Source organism: Pseudophryne corroboree, chromosome 6, assembly GCF_028390025.1.
Source record: "Pseudophryne corroboree isolate aPseCor3 chromosome 6, aPseCor3.hap2, whole genome shotgun sequence".
In the NCBI taxonomy this organism is placed as follows: domain Eukaryota; kingdom Metazoa; phylum Chordata; class Amphibia; order Anura; family Myobatrachidae; genus Pseudophryne; species Pseudophryne corroboree.
Window position 1 is genome coordinate 726,440,881 of NC_086449.1, and position 21,606 is coordinate 726,462,486.

A 21,606-nucleotide genomic window follows, 5' to 3' on the forward strand; every position below is an offset into this window, starting at 1 on the left:
GATCCAGCAGCCAGACAATGCAGAGTGGGTAGTGGGCCAAGGAGAGAAAGCACGGCATATATCTTTTGTGCCGCCCACAGTGATTCACAAGATGGCACCAAGTTCCTCCCCCACACTCCTTGATTGGCATCTTGAAAGATATAGATTTGCTGAACAGATTTTCTCCTCACTTCAGTTCAGTTACTGCATCTCTGATGCCTGATGATAAGTGGTAATGACCTCTGCTGCTGTGCATGGGTTAATATACCTTGTACATGAGTAAATATACCTTGAAGGTCATACTGAAAATGCAATTGAACGTATGTATATGTATTGGAATATGAATAAATAAATTATATATATATATATATATATATATATATATATACACACACATACATATAATTATACACATATATATATAATTTGTAGAAGTGGTAGCATTGATGCACTTGCTAATACTGTGGCTGACTATTCCTTAAAATAAGGTAAATAAGTACTGAAGAGTAAGTGGCAAAATTAAAGGGGACAGATCAATATTAGGATTAAAGGGGTTGTCCCACAAATAATGTTTTGTAATGTGGCCATTACAGTGTTAACTGATTTGCCTTTCAGAGTTGAGACAATGCAATAAAACACCTTGGATTGGATGAATGTTTTATGTGTAGTTTCAAAGGATGCAAAGATCTCTTTTTTATTTTAGCACGCCACTGCCAGGATCTGTACAGATAGAACCCCCACCTTTCTTGGATCACAGTACCTGAACTTAATCCACTTTGCTGTGGCAGTGGCCCCTACTATATATAAAATACTAGCTGAATACCCGTACTTCGCTACGGGATTTCAAGTTTAATGCCAATCTTTGTCAGGCCACACCTCCGGGTGGGCCTTCCCCAGGTTAATGCTGTTAAAAGGCTGGCGATGAGGAGAATAATCCGCCTCCTTCTCTGCCCCGTCCCTCCTCTGATGCTGCCCTGCTCAGTGCTGTAAATGCTGGGACGGCAGTCCAAGCCATGCCCGCTGTATGTTAAATAAGTAAGGTTTGCAGGGAAAGGCTGACTCTATTCCAAAGGGCCCTAGGTATCCTTGCTTAGCTTCTCACTCTCCTTAGGGCTTTGAGGTAAAAAGGTAAAGTTTTCGCACAACACTTAAGGTCACTGGAAGAGCTGTCGGTACCCTTTACACAACAGATAAACAGTTGCCGATTGTCAAGCTTTCCTTTTATACATTTAAGAGTCAAAGGGGGAGATTCAATTGTTTGAAAAGTCAGTTGGGTGTCTGTTTTTTTCCTATCTAATAGGAAAAAACAGACACCCAACCGACTTTTCAAACATTTGAATTCCCCCCCAATATCTATCCTTTATCTCCTATTGCTCTCTGAGGGGTTTGGCAATGTTTAGTTTAAGTGACGGGTTAACCTCTGATAATGAAGACACTATCCTCTCTCTCCTGACTGGAAATAGGTTGGTTAAGTACTTGAAAGGCAAATACCACTAACTCATTGCAAAATCTCCTGAACTCTAAAGGTGCTCATACACCTAAAGATTTCCAATCTGGCTGGTTGGAACGAAAATCTGGTAATGGATGGGAGCAAATGACAGTTGACCATTCGAAATGGTCAGCTGTCATTTGCTCCCATCCATGTCATTTGCTCCCATCCATTACCAGATTTTCGTTCCAACCAGCCAGATTGAAAAATCAATCTTTAGGTGTATGGGCAGCTTTAAGGCTGGACTGCCTTGCAGTGGCAGTTGCAGAGCAGTCCATTATTCAAATAGGGGAGCCACACCCAGTGATATTTGACAGTGTTTAGGGGTGGCAGTTGATGTGGCTCCCCTATTTGAATAATGGACTGCTCTGCAACTGCCACTGGTAAGGAAGTCCAGGAACAGAGCATTGTGTCCTCCCCCCTCTGCGTCTTGATATCGCCAGCACCATACATTCATTATAGCACCGGTGGGCTGTCTTAACTGTCCTCTGTGAGGGTAGAATTCCCAATCATCATCTCACCCATTTTAACCCCTTTGTTGGAGGAATTTTGAAAAATCCCGTCTTAGTGGGTGCCTACGTCACAAAAATAGGATTTTATAATACCTACCGGTAAATCCTTTTCTCTTAGTCTGTAGAGGATGCTGGGATCACATTCAGAACCATGGGGTATAGACGGGATCCGCAGGAGACATGGGCACTTTAAGACTTTGAAAGGGTGTGAACTGGCTCCTCCCTCTATGCCCCTCCTCCAGACTCCAGTTATAGGAACTGTGCCCAGGGAGACGGACATTTCGAGGAAAGGATTTATTGTTAAACCACGGTGAGCCTCCTACCAGCTCACACCTCAAGCATGCCGCAGAACGTGGCATTCAACAGAATACAAGGCAACGGCATGAACAATATCAGCCCCAGGCTGACAAGAAACGTAACACAACATGTGTGTAACCACAAGTAATAACTGCAGATACAGTACGCACTGGGACGGGCGCCCAGCATCCTCTACGGACTAAGAGAAAAGGATTTACCGGTAGGTATTAAAATCCTATTTCTCAGACGTCCTAGAGGATGCTGGGGACTCCGTAAGGACCATGGGGTATAGACGGGATCCGCAGGAGACATGGGAACACTATAAGACTTCGAATGGGTGTGAAATGGCTCCTCCCTCTATGCCCCCCATCCAGACCCCAGTTAGATTCTGTGCCCAGGATAGACTGGACACACACTAGGGGAGCTCTACTGAGTTTCTCTGAAAAGACTTTATGTTAGGTTTTTTTATTTTCAGGGAGACCTGCTGGCTACAGGCTCTCTGCTTTGTGGGAGTGAGGGGAGAGAAGTCAGACCTACTTCTTCTGAGTTAAGGGCTCTGCTTCTTAGGCTACTGGACACCATTAGCTCCAGATGGTTCGATCACTTGGTGCGCCTAGCTGCTTGTTCCCGGAGCCGCGCCGTCAACCCCCTCACAGAAGCCAGAAGAAAGAAGCCGAGTGAGTATTAGAAGAACAGAAGACTTCAGTGACGGCAGAAGACTTCAGAGTCTCAGAGGTACCGCGCAGCGGTCGCGCTGCGTGCCATTGCTCCCACACACCAACGGCTCTACAAGGGTGCAGGGCGCAATGAGCCTGGCAAAAGATGTATACAGTGCATAGGCACTGTATACGGACCAACGCCAGTATACAATAATAGCGGGGCTGAAGCGCGCCGAGAAGGGGGCGTGGCTTAGCCCTCACAACTCGATTCAGCGCCATTTTCTCCTCGGTCCCTGCCATAGCACTGTTAGACAGCTAGCAGTGTAAACCGAGGGGGGCACAGTGATTTAGTGCAATATAAAAAATGTAGCGCTATATTCTATAATGTGCGGGTAGTGAATGAGTTGTACATAAGTGTCTGTGTTTTCCCTGTCAGATATACCCACTATAGCTTTTTAGTACACATGTGTTGACATGTGTGAGTGCTCTGTCGCAAACAGCTATGGGACTCCCTCTGTCGGCATCGCCGACTCCTGATGGTACTTGATTCAGTGGATGAAGTTTCAGCAGGTCGGTAGTTGTATGCTTTTTCAAAAAGTAAACACTGTATGGGAGACACAGTAGTATGTGGGTGACCCTGTCGGCACCAACTGTTATTACTGGGTGTAAATTAACATGATGTAACTAACCTATACCTGTATATATTTCTATGTATATGTAGGGTACAGTTCCATGGGCCTGTAGCTCGAGCACAGACATGGTTGTATTTGTGGGGGAGGGATATTAAAATTATATGTATATACTTCCCTCGGACCCCTCGGGGTTGCAAGAATGTTATTTTGCCTGGTTACTACTCCCTGTTGTCGACGAATACTATGTTTTATGTCGACCATAAGGTTTCCTGGTTAGATCCACAACTGGGGCATTCAGTACATGGTCATACACATTCAGAACACATTAATGTCACTAGGGACCCTGCGGTTCTGGACAAACTACTTATATGTATGTATGAGATAGATAGATAGATAGATAGATAGATAGATAGATAGATAGATAGATAGATAGATAGAGGATATGTGTGTATATGTGTATTAAAATATGTATATTCATATTACAATTTCTAATGAATGCTGAAGTAAAAGTATTCCTTCTCATGTGCTGGTTTCTCTGTTGATAAAGCTCTAGGTCAGCCGTGATGAGTTGGTCTCAGTTCCTCACGAGGAGTCCGAATGTTTATTCTTTTCCCGCCGCTGATAGAATACAGCGAAAGTCAACTCCTAGTCTGCACGGGGCCCTGTCACAAAGGATCGTATACAGGAAGCTAAGTGATATTTTAATTATATGCTTTGATAATATTTGCATTACATGCGCATGGGGGAGTGCTTGTATTCAGAAATGGTCGGTTACCTTGGAATCCGATAGAATTACCCTAGAGAGAGAGGGGATGTTCCTTATGTTGGGTCTTCTCTATAGCATTGCGGCAGGCTGTCGTGCGACTACAGGAGGTATGGCCAAGGGAATGCTGAGGCTGACTCCAAGAGATACTGGAGTATTTTCCCTGTGAAGGTGTAACCGCTGTTTGGGGATGCCTTAGTTAAGTTACTCTCGGCAGATACCACTGGTAAGTCTACCTTCGTGAGATAGGTTCCCTCACAACGGTTGATGACGCATTCTTTTGTGGGATGCAGTCATTTAAACCGGTTGGATACCGTTCTTTTTTCCCTTTCTTTGCAGATAGTGGAAGGTGAAAAGGTAAGAGGTCTGCAGCCTTTTCAGGTTCGCAGAAGCGGATATCGTCTTCTGTTTTTACCACATCCACCGCATGTTGCTGGGTCTATCTTGCTGGAGCCCGCACTGGTGGGAACTCGTCTAATACTCTTCAGTCAGTCCTGGAATGGACTTGGATCTGTGAGTTAATAATAGAATCCAAAGGGGGACATACTGGAGTTTACAGATGATTCCCCTCACTGATTTTTCAAATAGATCTTACCAATTCTCCTCTGGAAGAGGAGGTAGTATGCGACGCCATACCAGAGTTGCGTTAGGATCAGGACATTGTCCTGCTGTCCCTGAAAAAAAAAAAAAAGATTTCTACATAAGAAGTTGATCTACAGGATGGAATCTCTCAGGCCAGGGATCTCCAACACATAAAAGAAGAAAGTGGAATTAAATGCGGTTTCATCCGCATTAAGCTTACCTGGGTTTGCTATCCAGGATTGTCTTTGCCATTTCACCAGAGTGATAGCAGTATGATGGTTTTCCTTCAATAGTAAGAGCCATTATTATTCTGTACTGAGACGCTCTCCTGACTATGGCGAGGTCAAGAATCAAGTGGTGCAAATCGTTGTTTCTCTCTGACAGTTCTTCACCACAGAGAATGGCTGTTGTTCCCAACGACGCATATATCGGAGGTGGGTATCAGATTAGATACGGAACGGTTGAGAGTTTGTTTTTTCCTGTGGAAAGTGATCTGAGGATCCAGAGTTGCATCAGATTTGCAGTGGCAACCCATCAATATGTTCCGTTGATGAAGAAGATGGGTGCGGCCTAAGAGGCCTTTTCGGTGAGCAGATCAAATGCCAGAGTGGTTTTCACGGGACCAGTTGGACATGTGGTCCGGGTCTCACCTGCACATGCGCCAGAATATAATCCTGAGGACCAGGATATCGCTCCTGTGGTGTCTGCACACTTCTCACCTCCTAGATGGACGAAGGTTCGGGATCCAGGTTTAGATCCTGGTGTCCATGCATGCAGGTCTCCGAGGCTGGGGGCAGTCTTTCCAAGGGAAGTATTTCCAGGGGAAAAGGTCAAGCTGGGAAGATTGTCTGCAATAAGCATTCTTGAATTAAGAGCTATTTTCAACGAACATATTCTTCGTGATCTGCCCATGTTAATTCTGTCGGACGACTTAACAGCAGTGGCGTAAGTAAGCCGCTAGGGCGGAACAAGGAGCAAAGCCGCAAAAGTTTTCCGCTGGGCGGAAAGGCAGGTAAACGCTATATTAGCAGTCTTCGTTCCGGATGTAGACGACGGAGAAATAGATTTCCTCTGCAGATGCGATCTCCATCCGGGAGAAATGCAGTCGTCATCGATAAGTTTTCACAGAAGTGACAAGTCTTTGAGGAGTGCCCCAATTGGACATGATGGCGTCTCGCCTCAACGAGAGACCTCTGGGATATTGTTCCAGTTCAAGGGACACTCAAGCTATAGCAGTGGACACCCTCGTGACATCGTGGGTGTTTTCAGTCGGTCTATGTGTCCCCTCCACTTTCACTCTTTCCGAAGGTGATACACATAAGAAGAACAAAGGTTCAGGCGATCCTCATTGTTCCGGTCTAGTCAAGGAGAGCTTGGTATCCGGATCTTCAAGACTTACTCATAGAAGATCCATAGCCTTTTTCTTCTACGAGAGGACCTGTTGCAGCAGTGACCAGGCGTGTATCAAGACTTGCCGCGGCTGCGTTTGACGGCAGGGCGTTTGTACGCCATCTCCTAGCCCGAAAGGGTATTTCCATTGAAGTCATTCCCACTTTGCTTCAAGCTAGGAAAGGAGTAACGGTGAAGCTTTACCTCCATATTTGGACGAAGTAGGTGTCTTGGTGTGAATCCTAGAAGGCTCCTACGGAAGAATTTCAGCTGAGTCGTTTTTCTCCATTCTTTGCAAGCAGGTGTGGATGCTGGCCTAAAGTTCGGCTCCATTTCAGTGCAGTGTTCGGTCTTATAAATTTTCTTTCAGAAAGAATTGGCCACCTTTCCGGAAGTTCAGACTTTTGTGAAAGGAGTGCTGCACATCCAACCTCCGTTTGTGCCCCCACTGGCACCATGGGTCCTTAACGTGGTGTTGCAGTTTCTTATGTCACACTGGTTGAAACCTTTATAAAAGGTTGTGTTAAAAATTCTCTCTTGGAATGTGGTCATGTTATTGGCCTTGGCATTCACAAGGCGGGTGTCGGAAGTGGAGGCTTCGTCTGACAAGAGCCCCTATTTGGTCTTCCATGTGGATAGAGCGGAATTGAGAAATCGGAGAATAGTTCTGCCAAAAGTGGTTTCTGTGATTCCCAGAAACCAGCCTATTTTGATGCCTGTGGTTACTTAAGCATTGGCTGATTCAAAGTCTCTCGATGTAGTCAGTGCTTTGAATATTTATGTCGCCAGATCGGCTCAAATTGGGGAAACAGCGGCTCTGTTTGTCCTGTATGCTCCCAGCAAAATTGGGGCGCCTGTTTCTATGCAGTCTGTTGCACGCTAGATCTGTGATACGATTCGGCATGCTCGTTCTACGGCCAGCTTGCCGTTACCGAAGTCGGTGGAGACCCATTCTACTTGGAAGATGGGCTCTTCTTGGGCGGATGCCCGAGGAGTCTCGGCGGTTCATCTTTGCCGAGCGTCTACTTGGTTGGGTTCAAACACTTTTGCTAAGTTCTACAAGTTTGATACCCTGGCTGATGAGGACCTCATGTTTGCTCAATCGGTGCTGCAGAGTTGTCCGCACTCTCCCGCCCGGTCTGGAGCTTTTGTATAAACCCCATGGTCCTTACGGAGTCCCCAGCATCCTCTAGGACGTCTGAGAAAATAGGATTTTAATACCTACCGGTAAATCCTTTTCTCTTAGTCCTTAGAGGATGCTGGGCGCCTGTTCCAGTGCGTACTGTATATGCAGTTATTGGTTATGGTTACACTCTTGTGGTGTTTCTTTCAGTCAGGCTGTTGCTGACGTTGTTCATGCCATGGCATGCGGTATCTTATTATTGGTTGTGTTGACACACAGGTTGTGTTACATATTCTTTCAGCATGTGGCTGTGTATTTTCATGCCGTTGGATGGTGTTCTATTGAATGCCACGTTCTGCGGCATGTTCGCGGTGTGAGCTGGTATGACACTCACCGTGTTTACACAATAAATTCTTTCCTCGAAATGTCCGTCTCCCTGAGCACAATTCTCTAACTGGGGTCTGGAGGAGGGGCATAGAGGGAGGAGCCACTTCACACCCATTCGAAGTCTTATAGTGTGCCCATGTCTCCTGCGGATCCCATCTATACCCCATGGTCCTTACGGAGTCCCCAGCATCCTCTACGGACTTAGAGAAAAGGATTTACCGGTAGGTATTAAAATCCTATTTTTCTCATACGTCCTAGAGGATGCTGGGGTCACATTCAGAACCATGGGGTTATACTAAAGCTCCAGAAAGGGCGGGAGAGTGCGAATGACTCTGCAGCACCAAACGACCAAACGTGAGATCATCATCGGCCAAGGTACCACACTTGTAAAACTCAGCAAAAGTGTTTGAACCCGACCAAGTAGTTGCTCGGCAAAGTTGCAACCCCGAGACCCCCTGGGCAGCCGCCCAGGACGAGCCCACCTTTCTAATAGAATGAGCCTTCACCGATTTCGGTAACGGCAATCCAGTCGTGGAATGAGCATGCTGAATCATAGAACAGATCCAGCGTGCAACGGTCTGCTTGGAAGCAGGACACCCAATCTTGTTGGGAGCATACAGGACAAACAGAGTCTCCGTTTTCCTAACCTGAGCCGTTCTGGCGACATAAATTTTCAAAGCTCTGACCACATCCAAAGACTTTGACTCAGTTAAGGCGTCAGTAGCCACTGGCACCACAATAGGTTTGTTCATGTGGAAAGATGAAACCACCTTCGGCAGAAATTGCTGACGAGTCCTCAACTCTGCTCTATCTTCATGGAAGATCAAATAAGGGCTCTTGTGAGACAAGGCCGCTAACTCAGACACCCGCCTTGCGGATGCCAAGGCCAACAGAATGACCACTTTCCAAGTGAGGAATTTCAACCTCACCTTCTGTAAAGGTTCAAACCAATGTCATTGAAGGGACTGCAACACCACGTTAAGATCCCATGGTGCCACTGGGGGCACAAATGGAGGTTGGATGTGCAACACACCTTTCACAAAAGTCTGAACTTCTGGAAGGGAGGCTAATTTGTACCTTAATTGAGCCCAACTTTAGGCCCGCAACTACACCTGCTTCTAGAAAATGGAGGAAACGTCCTAGCTGAAATTCTTCCGTAGGAGCCTTCTTGGATTCACACCAAGAAACATATTTTCTCCAAATACGGTGGTAATGTTTAGACGTTACTCCTTTCCTGGCCTGAATAAGTGTGGGGATGACTTCACTGGGAATACCCTTACGGGCTAGGATTCGGCGTTCAACTGCCACGCCGTCAAACGTAGCCGCGGTAAGTCTTGATACATGCACGGCTCCTGCTGTAACAGGTCCTCGCGTAGAGGAAGAGGCCAGGGATCTCCTATGAGTAATTCCTGAAGATCTGGATACCAAGCTCTCCTTGGCTAGTCTGGGTCAATGAGAATCGCTTAAATCTTTGTTCTTATGATCTTTAGAACTTTTGGAATGAGAGGAAGTGGAGGGAATACATACACCGACTGAAACACCCACGGTGTCACCAGTGCATTCACTGCTATTGCTTGAGGGTCCCTCGACCTGGAACAATATCTCTGAAGCTTCTTGTTGAGACAAGATGCCATCATGTCTTTTTGAGGAATTCCCCAATGACTTGTCACTTCTGTGAAGACCTCTTGATGGAGGCCCCACTCTCCTGGATGGAGATCGTGTCTGCTGAGGAAGGCTGCTTCCCAGTTGTCCACTCCTGGAATGAAGATCGCTGACAGAGCCCTTGTAGGCTTTTCCGCCCAGCGCAGAACCTTTGTGGCTTCTGCCATTGCCGCTCTGCTTTTTGTTTCGCCCTGGCGGTTTATGTACGCTACTGCTATTACATTGTCCGACTGAATCAGTACAGGCAGATTGCGAAGAAGATGTTCCGCTTGTAGAAGGCCATTTTAAATGGTCCTTAACTCCAGAACGTTTATGTGGAGACAAGTATCCTTGGAAGTTTTTCCCCCCTGTGTGACTGCTCCCCATTCTCGGAGGCCTGCATCCGTGGTCACTAGGATCCAGTCCTGGATCCCGAACCTGCGCCCCTCTAGGAGGTGAAAACTGCGCAGCCACCACAGGAGTGAGATTCTGGTCGTGGAAGACCGGAATATCCTCCGGCGTATGTGTAGGTGGGATCCGAACCACTTGTCCAACAGGTCCCACTGGAACACTCTGGCATGGAACCTGCCAACTGAATGGCCTCGCAGGCTGCAACCATCTTTTCCAGCAACCGAATGCATTGAAGGATTGACATTCTTGCTGTTCTCAGAATTTGTTTGCCCAGACTCTGGATCTCCAGAGCCTTTTCCAGTGGTAGAAAAAAACTCTCTGTAGTTCTGTGTCCAGTATTATTCCCCCAAAAACGACAACCGCGTCGTTGGGACCCACTGTGATTTTTGGAAAGTGCAGGAGCCAACCATGTTGTTGAAGAACTGTCAGGGAGAGTGCAATGTTTTGCACCAACTGGCCCCTGGATCTCGCCGTTATCAGGAGATCGTCCAAGTACAGGAAAAATTGTGACTCCATGCTAGCGAAGGAGAACCCTCATTATCCCTTTTTTGTTTTTTGTTTTATAGACTGGAGATCACTGCCCTGAGAGATTCCATCTTGGATTTGAATTTCTTTAAGTAGAAATTGAGGGATTTCAGATTTAGGATTGGTCTGACCGAGCCGTCTGGCTTCGGGACCACGAAGCGGCTTGAATAAAAGCCTTCTCCCTGTTGTGACCGGGTTAACCAGGACAATGGCCTGATTCTGACACAACCATTGTATTGCGTTGCATACTACCAGGCCCGGCGCTACCCGCTCAGCAAAGGGATGCAAAGCAGGTAGGCGCCTGATTGGAGAGGCGCCTTCCTGCTCTGCATCCCTGTGCTCCGCTGCCCTGAGCCTGGCCTGACCCCCTGCTGCTGCCGCCTGCAAATGCAAACTGACAGGCAGCAGCGCCATCCGTTTAAAGCCCTCCTTCCTTCCCTACAGAGGCATGATGAGCGGATGGAAGGTGGGCGGAGCTACACGGACTTAAGGGGGCGGGTTACACGAACAAAAAGGGGCGGGGCTAAACGGGATCCCCAAGCTGAGGCAGATCCGTTCCAGCCAACCAGCCTGTGATACTGTAAGTTGATGGAAAAAAGGTGAGCGAAAGTGTGTGTATGTACTGTGTGTATGTACTGTCTGTATATATGTATATGTGTGTATGTATGTATATGTGTGTATGTACTGTCTGTATATATGTATATGTTTGTATGTATGTATATGTGTTTGTGTATAAGTTTCACTTCTGCAGGCATTAACGGTAGATGGCAGAGGTGGAACTTTTGCCGCAGCAGCCAGTGCAATGCATCGGGGCCCACAGCACTTGGGGGGCCCTCAACCAGTGGCTCAGTCAGCAGGACTAATAACGGTGCGCTGCTACTAGCCATGGGCTACAAGGAGAAAGGTGGTCTCCTCCCTTCCCTGACCTGGCCCTCCTGTCACCAGGCCCGGCGTAACACGCTCAGCGAAGGGATGCAAAGCACGGAGCACTGGGCTGGAGAGGCGCTGTCCCTGCTCTGCATCCCTGCTGCTGTGCGCTTGTCACACTGTAGCGTCCTGGCGTCGGCTGCCTTACTCCCTCTTCTCGTTGCGTCTCCGGCAACGAGAAGTGGCTCTTCTTCACCGGTCTACACGGCTCTCTTCTCTGGTGAGGTCACGGTCTCCCTCCCCTCTCCTCCCCACCTCTTAATTCATTGTTCAGCACCGCACTGCACCCGTCCCCTCCTGTGGACGGTATGTATAATGTATGTATAATTATGTATAATGTATATGTAATGTATGTATAATTATTTATAATGTATGTGTAATGTATGTATGGAAGTTTTTTGTTTTATTTTACTAATAGCAGTGTGCAGACCATAGGCATCATGGCACCCCCCACTCACAAGCTTGCCGCCGGTTAATGTGTCCCCCATGCTGCCGATTAATGTCGCCCTCGAGGCGCCCAGTCACGTCTCGTTCGTGTGCCATGCAATGTCTCCACGCTTCTCCTGTCGACTCCCCGGTATGAGGCTCCTGGAGCTGCTCTGTTGATGGGACTTGTGAGGAGCAGGACACGACGGGAGCTCTAATCACACTTGCTCTGGCTATCTGTCTTAGCGCCGCGGCTCCTGTGTGAGGCTGTTGCCACTGTCCACAGAGGGAACAACGGCGGCCGGGACCCGGGAGCTGTGGGGAGCAGGTGACATTCTTGTTTAACTTAGCGAGAGCGAGCACCTTTCACTACCATCTGCCCCCCCTGCTCCCCCCCCCTGCTCTGCACCACTGCTCCCATCCTGCCCCCCTTGCTCCGCAACACTGCTCCCATCCTAACCCCCCGTGTTCCGCATCACTGCTCCCATCCCACCCACCCACCCCCCCGCTCCACACCACTGCTCCCATCCTGCACCACTGCTCCTATCCTGCACTGCACCACTACTTCCATCTTGCCCCCTCCTGCTCCGCACCACTGCTCCCATCCTGCCCCCTCCTGCTCCTCACCACTGATCTTATCCTGTCCCCTCCTGCTTGGCTGCAGGTCCACTGCGCATTTGAAATAGTGGCGTGGTGGTCATAGGAGCCGCAGTGCCGCCAACCACAGCTTCCTCCTCCTTGCACCGCCGCCGCCCTCAGTCCTTCTCTGCACTTCCGTACCATGCCGACCACAGCCTCCTAATACACCGCACCACAGACCACAGCATCCTCAGCACCGCCGCTGCTAAATAGGTAACCTTACCCTGCTGCCTTTCTCTCTCCCTAGTCCCTATTGTATGCCCTTACTATCCCTCTCTCTGTCACGCTCCCTTTCCCTATGTCCCTGCTGTCACTTTCTCTCTCCCTGTCCCTATGTTCCTGCTGTCACTTTCCCTCTCTCTCTCCCTGTCCCTGCTGTCACTCTCCCTGAATTTTGTCTCCATGTGGCATAATTTGAATTTCGGCTCATTCTGTGTGCTATAATGTGAATTTTGGCTCATTCTATGAGCTATAATGTGAGTTTCATCTCATTCTGTGTGCTATAATATGAATTTCGGCTCATGCTGTGTGCTATAATGTGAATTTCGGCTCATTCTGTGTGCTATAATGTGAATTTCGGCTCATTCTATGTGCTATTATTTGAATTTCGGCTCATACCGTGTGGTATACTGGGAATTTTGGCTCATTCTGTGTGCTATAATGTGAATTTCGGCTCATACCGTGTTGTATAATGTGAATTTCGGGTCCTACCGTGTGCTATAATGTGAATTTCGGCTCATTCTGTGTGATATAATGTGAATTTTGGCTCATTCTGTGTGCTATAATGTGAATTTCGTCTCATACCGTGTGGTATAATGTGAATTTCGGCTCATACCGTGTGGTATAATGTGAATTTCAGCTCATTCTGTGTACTATAATGTGAATTTCGGCTCATTCTATGTGCGGTAAAATGTGAATAAGATTGTGCTACTGTATGACATAATTTGAATTGGGGGTACTGTTGTGTGGTCACACCCCGTGGGAAACCATACTCCTTATTTGCGGCCTCCGACGCACGCTCTCATTTCATTAACTACAGTATGAGAGGGAGGGCGCAAATTTATAGTTTGCAGGGGGGGGCGCCAAACAACCTAGCACCGGCCCTGCATACTACCTCCCTGTCCGGAGGAGAATTGGTAAGGCCGATTTGAAAAATCGGTGAGGGGGAACATCTTGAAACTCCAGTTTGTACCCTTGGGACATTTGTAAAACCCACAGGAACTGGTCCGAACGTATCCAGGACTGACTGAAGAGTTTTAGACGTGGCCCCACCGGTGTGGGCTCCCTCAAGAGAGCGTCAAGCGGTGGATGTGGCAGAAGCAGCGGATGATTTCTGCTCCTGTGACCTTGAAGAGGCTGCGGACCTCTTCCCTCTTCTCCTTCCTCTACCTTCAAAGAGAGAGGAATCTGTACCTATTGGACCGAAATGACTGCAACCGACAATGATGCGTCATCTTCCGTTGTGAGGGAACATAGGGCAAGACGGTAGACTTACCTGCGGCAGCTGCCAAGATCAAATTAACTAGGCCGTTACCAAGCCAGGCTTCACTTCATAGGGAAGAGACTCCATTTCTTCTCGGAGTCAGCATCAGCATTCCATTGGTGAATCCACAATGCCCTCCTAGCCGAGACCGCCATGGAATTGGCCCGTGAACCCAAGAGTCCTATATCCCTTGCAGTCTCACGTAAGTATGCTGCAGTGTCCTTGATATGACTCAAAGTAAGGAGTATTCCATCTCTCCCCAGTGTATCTATATCGGATGACAAGGTATCCGGTCATTTTTTTTAATACAACTACTCGCCCATGCGCATGCAATGGCAGGTCTAAATAACGTACGCGTGGACACATAACTAGAATATAACGTAGCTTCCTGCATATGATCCGCTGGATTAGAGACAGGGCCCCGTTCAGACCAGGGGGTGACTCCCATTTTATTCTGTCCGCGGCGGGAAAGGAATAAACAATTTGAATCCTCTTGGGGATTTGAAACCATCTTGTCAGGGCTGACCCAGACTTTCTCAAACAGAGCGTTCAGTACATGAGATGGAGGAACGTTACCTCAGCTTACATTATCAATTTATATATATATATATATCCAGATCCTTTTGTCAGGAACAGCAGGGTTCCTCAATGACGTTAATACGTCCTTAATATGCACTAATCATGTACTGAATGCTCTTTTTGGATCTAATCAGGAAACATTCTGGTCGACATAGGAATCAGTATCCGTGTCGGTAACAGGGAGTAGCAACTGGGTAAAAGCACATTTTTGCGACCCCAAGGGGTCTGAGGGAAAATTAGCTATGAACAACACATCCTCCATAAATATTTCTGCGTCTGTGTGTGTGTGGGACACAGAGTTATGCAACCTTACTCTGTTATGAATCACATTACCCAGTCAGTTATTGGTGGTGCCGACAGGGCCACCTACACACGTCTGTGTCCCTAATATAGTTTCCTCTCTGGAAAAACATTCAACCACCGACATGTCGACACACATGTACCAAGTATCTACAGACACACCGGTTTATAGGAGTAAATCTGCCAGAGGGACTCAGAGGAATTTTCAGTACATAAACCAGCGCCAAATATACACAGTCTGGACAAAAATAAACACATATATGCCAGACTTGTAGCTCAAGCACTATATACCATGCCCCCCCCCCCCCTTTTTGCACCCTGATCCATGTCAGTAGTAAAGGGAGGACCAGCGTTTCTCTTGAGAAAATGGCGTTGAGTAGTGTACTGGCTTAGTGAGGAAGAAGCCCCGCCCCCATAATGGCGCGCTTCTCCCGCTCTTAAATAAATAATTAATTATACTGGCGGGGGTAGGAGAATGTCCGTGCACAAATGCCCCCCTTTTTTATGAGGCTATTATGCTGCCCAGGGCGCCCCCCCCCCCCCCCCCCCTGCACCCTGCCCCTGTCAGCAGTGTGAGGAGGGACCAGCATTGTTGAGCTGTGAGGTAGAGCTGTGAGGCCCCCTTAATGGCGCGCTTCTCCCACGATTTTCAATAATGTCCCCTCTTGCCAGATGTCCACTGAGGATTTATTAGCTGCCCAGGGCGCCCCCCCGCGCCCTGCACCCTGTAGTGCTTTATGTATGTGGGAGCTTGGCGCGCAGCATCCGCGCGCTGTGGTACCTCAGATAAATGCCGTCACTGAAGTCTTCTTTTTCTTCCTCTACTCACGTGTCTTCTGACTTCTGGCTCTGAAAGGGGGTGACAGCAGGCTGTGGGAGCGAGCATCTGAGCGATCAAACCCTCAGGAGCTAATGGTGTCCTGTAGCCAGGAGCAGAGCCCTTGAACTCACTGGAAGTGGGTCATACTCCTCTCCCCTAAGTGCCACGAAGCAGGGAGACTGTTGCCAGCAGCCTCCCTGAAAATAAAAAACCTAACAATAAAGAATTTTTCCAGAGAAACTCAGTAGAGATCCCCTGTAGTGCATCCAATCTCACTGGGCACAATTCTAAAACTGGAGTCTGGAGGAGGGGTATAGAGGGAGGAGCCAGTTCACACCCTTTCAAAGTCTTAAAGTGCCCATGTCTCCTGCGGATCCCGTCTATACCCCATGGTTCTGAATGTGACCCCAGCATCCTCTAAGACGTATGAGAAAGCAACTTGCTATCCAAATGTCAAGTTCCTAGTCCTTATGGTTCAGGAGATTTTGTGATGAGTCAGTGGTATTTCCTATATACATATATCCATGTCCCAAACAGTATCCGGCACTCGGGGACAAATGACTCCACAGAAAACAACAAGTAACTATAAAGGGACTTAATATCCCGACACGTTGAAGTTACTTGTTGTTTTCTCATACGTCCCAGAGGATGCTGGGGGCACCATTACAACCATGGGGTATAGACGGGATCCGAAGGAGACATGGGCACTTTAAGACTTTGAAAGGGTGTGAACTGGCTCCTCCCTCTATGCCCCTCCTCCAGACTCCAGTTTTAGAATTGTGCCCAGTGAGATTGGATGCACTACAGGGGATCTCTACTGAGTTTCTCTGATAAGACTTTTTGTTAGGTTTTTTATTTTCAGGGGGGCTGCTGGCAACAGTCCCTCTGCTTCGTGGGACTTAGGGGAGAGAAGTATGACCCACTTCCAGTGAGTTCAAGGGCTCTGCTTCTGGCTACAGGACACCATTAGCTCCTAAGGGTTTCATCGCTGGGTACGCTCAGATGCTCACTCCCACAGCCTGCCGTCACCCCCTTACAGAGCCAGAAGTCAGAAGACAGGTGAGTAACCGAAGTAAAGAAGACTTCCGCATCACTGATGGCATTTGTCCGAGGTACCGCGCAGCGGGCAGACGCTGCGCGCCGAGCTCCCACACAAACAGCACTGCGGGGGGGGGGGCCGCCCTGGGCAGCTTGTAAACATCCTCATTAAGCAACTGGCATGAGGGGACATTAGTGCCGCGGCACTGTCCCGAACCCCCGCCAGTATAAATATTGGGGGGGGGGGGGAAAGCGGGACAGAAGCGCGCCATTATGGGGGCGGAGCTTCTTCCTCACGGCGCCATTTCCTCTCCTCAAGCTGCAAGAGAAGCTGGTCCTCCTCACACTGTCAAGTACCAGGGGGGCAAAACGGAGGGGGGAGGCATACATTTGGTGCAATATACATATGATAAAAGTGCTATAGGTCTGACATTGTCTTGGCAATTTCAGACCCGATTGTTTTTTCAGTGCAGGGTGGTGAGCTGGCAATCCCCTCTGTGTCTATCTAACAGACTTTACTGTGGGTCTGTCCCCTATATGCCCGGTGTGTCTGTGGGTGTTTGGTGCACGAGTGTTGACATGTCTGAGGCCGAAGGCTCTTCCCAGGAGGAGGCTGTATTGGGGACACAGACGGCTGCGGGGGTGACCCTGTCGGCACCGCCGACGCCTGATTGGGTAAATGTGTTAAACGCCTTGAATGCTAATGTGGCTCTTATTAGTAAGAGGCTAGATAAGTCTGAGTCGCAGACCCAGGCATGGAAGAAATCTGTGGAGGATATGTTATTCCAAAGTCAGGTCCCCTCAGGGTCACAAAAACGTAAGTTGACCCAATTGGCAGACACTGATACCGACACGGACACTGATTCCAGTGTCGACTATAGCGATTCCAGGTTAGACCCAAAATTGGCTAAAAGCATTCAGTACATGATTGTGGCGGTGAAAGATGTATTACATATCACGGAGGACCCAGCTATCCCTGATTAAAGGGTCTGTATGTATAAAGAAAGGAAACCTGAGATAACGTTTCCTCCCTCTCATGAATTGAACACGCTATTTGAAAAAGTTTGGGAAGGTCCTGACAGGAAATTTCAGATTCCCAAAAGAATGATGGCAGCTTATCCGTTTCCCTCGACGGATAGGGAAAAGTGGGAGTCACCCCCCCACTGTGGACAAGGCCTTGTCTCGTTTGTCTAAAAAGGTAGCTCTCCCGTCACCTGACATGGCAGCCCTTAAGGATCCTGCGGATCGTAAACAAGAGACTACGTTGAAGTCCATTTATGTAACCACAGGAACACTACTCCGACCTGTCATTGCGTCTGCGTGGGTAAGTAGTGCTATCGAAAAGTGGGCAGATAACTTGTCATCTGATATAGATACCCTAGATAGGGATAGCATCCTATTGACGCTGGGTTATATCAAGGATGCTGCGAGAGATATTGGTCTTTTGGGATCAAAAGCCAATGCCATGGCTGTCTCAGCTAGGCGTGCATTGTGGATTCACCAATGGAATGCTGATGCTGACTCCAAGAAAAGTATGATGGAATCTCTACCATATAAAGGGAAGGCCTTATTTGGAGACGGCCTTGATGATTTGGTATCTACGGCTACCGCGGGTAAGTCATCCTTTTTACCTTATGTTCCTCCACAACAAAAGAAAACGCACCATTATCAGATGCAGACCTTTCAGACCAATAAATTCAGAAAGGGCCGAGGTTCTTCCTTCCTTGCTACTAGAGGAAGGGGACGAGGTAAACAATCTCCAGCCTTGTCAGCCTCCCAGGAGCAGAAGGCCTCCCAGGCTTCTGCCAATTCCACCGCATGACGTTGGGGCTCCTATGCGGGAGTCCGCACCGGTGGGGGCCCGTCTCAAACTTTTCAGTCAGCTTTGGGTTCGTTCGAACCTAGACCCTTGGATTTTACAAATAGTATCCCAGGGGTACACGCTGGAGTTTCAAGACGTCACCCCTCGCCGTTTTTTCAAATCGGCCTTACCAGCTTTTCTTCCGGACAGGAAGGTAGTTTGCGACGCAATACAAAAATTGTGTCAAAATCAAGTTATCGTCAAGGTTCCCCAGTCACAACAGGGAGAAGGTTTTTATTCAAGCCTGTTTGTGGTCCCAAAGCCGGACGGCTCGGTCAGACCAATCCTAAACCTGAAATCCCTGAATTTCTACCTAAAGAGATTCAAATTCAAGATGGAGTCTTTCCGAGCAGTGATCTCCAGTCTGGAGGAAGGGGATTTTATGGTGTCGGTGGACATAAAAGATGCCTACTTGCATGTTCCCATTTATCCTCCGCATCAAGCTTACCTGAGATTTGCAATTCAAGATTGTCATTACCAATTTCAAAAGTTGCCATTTGGTCTATCCACGACTCCGAGGATTTTCACCAAAGTGATGGCGGAGATGATGGTTCTCCTTCACAAACAAGGAGTCACAATTATCCCATACTAGAACGATCTCCTGATAAAGGCGAAATCCAGGGACCAGTTGGTCCGAAACGTTGCACTCTCCGTGACAGTTCTTCAACAACATGGCTGGCTCCTAAACTTCCAAAATCTCAGTTGATTCCGATGACGCGGTTGTGGTTTTTGGGAATGATATTGGACACAGAACTACAGAGAGTCTTTCTTCTGGTGGAAAAGGCTCTGGAACTTCAGAGTCTGGTCAAACAAATTCTGAAACCAGCAAGAGTGTCAATCCATCAATACATTCGGTTGCTGGGGAAGATGGTTGCGGCCTACGAGGCCATTCAGTTTGGCAGGTTCCATGCCAGAGTATTCCAGTGGGACCTGTTGGACAAGTGGTACGAGTCCCACCTACACATGCACCGGAGAATAACCCTGTCTTCCAAGACCAGGGTATCACTCCTGTGGTGGCTGCACAGCTCTCACCTCCTAGAGGGGCACAGGTTCGGGATACAGGACTGGATCCTAGTGACCAAGGATGCAAGCCTCCGAGGCTGGGGGGCAGTCACAATGGGAGAAAACTTCCAAGGAAGATGGTCAAGTCACGAAACTTGTCTCCACATAAATGTTCTGGAGATAAGGGCCATTTACAACGGCCTCCTACAAGCGGAACATCTTCTTCGAGATCTACCTGTACTGATCCAGTTGGACAATGTAACAGCAGTAGCGTACATAAACCGTCAGGGCGGAACAAAAAGCAGAGCGGCGATGGCAGAAGCCACAAAAATTTTCCGCTGGGCGGAAAAGTATACAAGCGCTCCGTCAGCGATCTTCATTCCAGGAGTGGACAACTGGGAAGCAGACTTCCTCAGCAGACACGATCTCCATCCAGGAGAGTGGGGCCTCCACCAAGAAGTCTTCGCAGAGGTGACAAGTCGTTGGGGAGTTCCTCAAGTGGACATGATGGCTTCTCATCTCAACAAGAAGCTTCAGAGATATTGTTCCAGGTCAAGGGACCCTCAAGCGATTGCAGTGGATGCTCTGGTGACGCCGTGTGTGTTTCAGTCGGTGTATGTGTTCCCTCCACTTCCTCTTATTCCAAAAGTTCTAAAGATCATAAGAAGAACAAAGATCCGAGCGATCCTCATTGTTCTGGACTGGCCAAGGAGGGCTTGGTATCCAGATCTTCAGGACTTACTCATCGGAGATCCCTGGCCTCTTCCTCTGCCGAGGACCTGTTACAACAGGGGCCGTGCGTGTATCAGGACTTACCGCGGCAGTTGAACACAAAATCCTAGCCCGTAAGAGTATTCCCAGTGAAGTCATTCCCACACTTATTCAGGCCAGAAAAGTGGTAACTATACATTACCACCGTATTTGGAGAAAATATGTTTCTTGGTGTGAATCCAAGGCTCCTACGGAAGAGTTTCAGCTAGGACGGTTTCTCCATTTTCTACAAGCAGGTGTGGATGCGGGCCTAAAATTGGTCTCAATTAAGGTTCAGATTTCAGTCTTATCGGTTTTCTTTCAGAAACAATTAGCCTCCCTTCCAGAAGTTCAGACTTTCGTGAAAGGCGTGTTGCATATCCAACCTCCATTTGTGCCTCCAGTGGCACCTTGGGACCTTAATGTGGTGTTGCAGTTCCTTCAATCACATTGGTTTGAACCTTTGCGGAAGGTGGAGTTGAAATTCCTCACTTGGAAAGTGGTCATCCTGTTGGCCTTGGCATCTGCAAGGCGGGTGTCTGAGTTAGCGGCCTTGTCTCACAAGAGCCCTTATTTGATCTTCCATGAAGATAGAGCTGAATTGAGGACTCGTCAGCAATTTTTACCGAAGGTGGTTTCATCTTTCCACATAAACCAACCTGTCGTGGTACCTGTGGCTACTGACGACTTCGTTGAGGCAAAGGCTCTGGATGTGGTCAGAGCTTTGAAGATTTATGTCGCCAGAACGGCTCAGATTAGGAAAACAGAGGCTGTTTGTCCTGTATGCTCCCAACAAGGTTGGGTGTCCTGCTTCCAAGCAGACCATTGCGCGCTGGATCTGTAACACGATTCAGCAGGCCCATTCCATGGCTGGATTACCATTACCGGAATCAGTGAAGGCCCATTCCACTAGGAATGTGGGCTCATCCTGGGTGGCTGCCCGGGGGGTCTCGGCATTGCAACTTTGCCGAGCAGCTACTTGGTCGGGGTCAAACACTTTTGCAAAGTTCTACAAGTTTGACACCTTGGCCGATGAAGACCTTAAGTTCGGTCAATTGGTGCTGCAGAGTCGTCTGCACTCTCCCGCCCGTTCTAGAGCTTTGGTATAACCCCATGGTTCTAATGGTGTCCCCAGCATCCTCTAGGACGTATGAGAAAATAGGATTTTAATGCCTACCGGTAAATCCTTTTCTCTTAGTCCGTAGAGGATGCTGGGCGCCCGTCCCAGTGCGTACTGTGTTGGCAGTTAATAGTTATGGTTAACATATGTTGTGTTACGTTTATTGTCAGCCTGTTGCTGCAATTGTTCATGCCGTTGGCCTGCGTTCTGTTGAATGCCACGTTCTGCGGCATGGTTGAGGTGTGAGCTGGTATGAATCTCACCTTAGTTTA